Source organism: Lucilia sericata, unplaced genomic scaffold (genome assembly GCF_015586225.1).
Source record: "Lucilia sericata isolate MDLA Ls3-8-SP2 unplaced genomic scaffold, ASM1558622v1 Contig001681F_arrow, whole genome shotgun sequence".
Classification (NCBI taxonomy): domain Eukaryota; kingdom Metazoa; phylum Arthropoda; class Insecta; order Diptera; family Calliphoridae; genus Lucilia; species Lucilia sericata.
In genome coordinates, this window is record NW_023995591.1 from 66,364 (window position 1) to 69,764 (window position 3,401).

Consider the following 3,401-nt stretch of genomic DNA (forward strand, 5'->3'; position numbering starts at 1 on the left):
GATCGTTTGGTTTTTCTATATAAAAATTGATGATCACTTGATTTCTCTATAAATGAAATGAACATTCATTTGGTTTTCTATATAAAAAATAGTATATTTTCTATAAAAATATGCACGATCACTTGGTTTCTCTATAAAATATTAACAATCACATGATTTCTCTATAGAATGGTGTTTTTTTTATAACGATCACTTGATGTTTCTGTAAAAGAATTATCGATCACTTTTATATTTAAAAATAATGATCTATAAAAAAAAACTTAACGATCTTCTGAGTTTTTTATAGAAACAATAATGATCACTTGGTTTTTCTGCAGAAAACTTAATAATCATTTGTTTATTCTATAAAAGAAATGAACGATCACTTGGTTTTCTATAAAATATTAATTTAGTTTTTCTATAGATAAGCCAACGATCAGTTGATATTTCTCTAAAAAAAAATTAGCGATCACTTGGCTTTTCTATAAAAAAATAAAACATCACATTTCGTTGTATAAAGAAATTAAAATTTTCTTGTTTATAGCAAACTAAAGATCAAATGTTTATTCTATAGAATGATGAACAAACATTTGGTTTTTCTATTCAAAATTGACGATGGAAATTGTCTGGCAACACTAAATTAAGTAATAATTAAAAACCACTTATTTTTAGAATCCTTAAAGTATGCTAATGTTTGTGTATATACATTATGCCTAGATTTAAATTGGATGATGTAATTGAAGTGCCAATTGGTATCGCTTTTTCTAAAATTCTTCTTTCAAAATTTTAACTAAAACCAAATCATATTTTTTATCGATGAAACGATGCATTTGTTTAGCTCATCACTTGTTGGGAAAACAATTTACTGAATATGATCAACAAAATTAATTGAACATATTTGTTTATATTTGACATTATGTTAAATAAATAAAAAATACACATTTTATTTACATATGAAATTTCTCAGTCAAGCAAAACGCACATGTCTGTCTAGCTTTGTTGTACAACTAGAAAATACCTACTTGTTATTATTGTTAGTTTATTTAACAAAATTATTTTTTTGTTAAAAAACAACAACAAAATCTAAAAAACAATAAACCAAACAGATAAATAAACAGCAAATACAAAGTTGATGGTAGTTAAGTATAATTTTATAAATTCTATTAATAACATTCTTTTACTGCAAATATATAAAAAGGTTTTAAATAAAATAATTATAAAAAAAACAAAAACAAAACAATAAAAAACTTATGCCCCGGGTGAGGCTCGAACTCACGACCTTAAGATTATGAGACTTACGCGCTGCCTACTGCGCCACCGAGGCTATGACAACCGCCGTGATAGTGGTTTACACAAACGAACGTTTAAGAAGTGGACATAACTTAGAACATTTTATATGGTGTTTTATTTTTAGCTGGTGTAAAAGAACTTAAATAATTTATTCAAAACAAACTGTTAACACGAACAACAAATATGTATTAAAAGTTGTTTATTTATTGTTAACCAAACAAGAGAACCATATGTCGGTTGTTGATCTCTGATTGTGTGTTAAGTATTATTAAAATGAATTAAATATTAATGGATTTTATTACACAATATTTATTGTTTTATTATGAGATTATTTTGTAAGTTCTATTTATAGAATTATGTTTTTTGAAATTTATTTCAATTTTAATCACACTCAAGTTGTTAAGCAGTTTTTAAACAGCGTTTCCCAACATGTCCCTTTGGCGCAGAGGATAGCGCGTTGGACTTCTAATCCAAAGGTCGTGGGTTCGATCCCCATAAGGGATGTTTGAAGTAAATTTTTTGTTTTAATTTTGTAATAAAAACTTAATAATTTCTAACTGATTTTTATAACAAAAGAAAATTTTCTATAAAAACTTTTCTATAAAAAAGAAATTTATGAAAAATTTAAAATAAAAAGGAAATTTATCAAAAATTTCCTATAAAAAGGAAATTTATGAAAAATTTTAATATCAAAAGGAAATTTATCGAAAATATCCTATTAAAAGGAAATTTAGCGAAAATATCCTATAAATAAAGCAATTTATCGAAAATTTCCTATAAATAAAGCAATTTATCGAAAATTTCCTATAAATAATAAAATTTATCGAAAATTTCCTATAAATAATAAAATTTATCGAAAATTTCCTATAAATAATATAATTTATCGAAAATTTCCTATAAATAAAGAAATTTATCGAAAATTTTCTATAAAAAGGAAATTTATCGAAAATTTTCTATAAAAAGGAAATTTATCGAAAATTTCCTATAAAAAGGAAATTTATCAATAATTCCCTATAAAAAGGAATTTATCAAAAATTTCCTATAAAAAGGAAATTTATCAAAAATTTCCTATAAAAAGGAAATTTATCAAAAATTTCCTATAAAAAGGAAATTTATCAAAAATTTCCTATAAAAAGGAAATTTATCGAAAATTTCCTATAAAAAGGAATTTATCGAAAATTTCCTATAAAAAGGAAATTTATGGAAAATTTCTTATAAAAAGGAAATTTATGGAAAATTTCCAATAAATAGGAAATTTATCGAAAATTTCCTATAAAAAGGAAATTTATCGAAAATTTCCTATAAAAAGGAAATTTATCGAAAATTTTCTATAAAAAGGAAATTTATCGAAAATCTCCTATAAAAAGGAAAGTTATCGAAAATTTCCTATAAAAAGGAAAGTTATCAAAAATTTCCTATAAAAAGGAAATTTATCGAAAATTTCCTATAAAAAAGAAATTTATCGAACATTTGCAATAAATAAAGAAACTTTGTTTATGTATTAGTATTTCCAAAAATTGCAAAACTTCTCTGTCCTCACTTTCATAACAGGTTATTGTATAGAATTTTAAAAACCATTGTTATTTAGTTAGAAAGTTGTTATTTTAGTTTATTAGAACACCGAAAATAGAATCATTAATGATCTTTATTTACTTTACTAAACAAGTTTTTTGTTGTTTACATAAGTTAATTTTGAATTCGAGACTTATAAAAAAAATTTGTTTATTTTATTATGAACTATTTTTAATATATTTTTAATATTACGTAATTAAGTAAATTATTCAGTATAAGATTGAATCCATAATATTAATATAGTAGTTTTAGCAAGCGTTTCCCAACATGTCCCTTTGGCGCAGAGGATAGCGCGTTGGACTTCTAATCCAAAGGTCGTGGGTTCGATCCCCACAAGGGATGTTGACATTCAATTTTTTTTATTTTATAATAATTAATGTTAATTATTTTATTCTGTTTTTAATATTTTTCATTCTATATGTCAACATTAACATTTTATTTCCTTATAGATATGTGCAAACATTTCTTAAAAATATGTATAACGAACTTCGATTTTAACCGTTGTAACATTCCAAAAATAATAAAACTACCTAACGTTATAAATCATTGGTCTAAATTTT

General features: G+C 23.5%; 3 non-coding genes across 3 annotated transcripts; 2 read left to right on the forward strand and 1 right to left on the reverse strand.

Moving 5' to 3' along the window:
• Window positions 1–1,230: 1,230 nt before the first annotated feature.
• Trnam-cau lies at window positions 1,231–1,303 on the reverse strand. Its single transcript has one exon. It is a non-coding gene; the product is annotated as a tRNA-Met (tRNA).
• A 397-nt stretch (window positions 1,304–1,700) lies between these two features.
• Window positions 1,701–1,773, forward strand: Trnar-ucu. Its single transcript has one exon. It is a non-coding gene; the product is annotated as a tRNA-Arg (tRNA).
• A 1,337-nt stretch (window positions 1,774–3,110) lies between these two features.
• Trnar-ucu lies at window positions 3,111–3,183 on the forward strand. Its single transcript has one exon. It is a non-coding gene; the product is annotated as a tRNA-Arg (tRNA).
• Window positions 3,184–3,401: the final 218 nt, after the last annotated feature.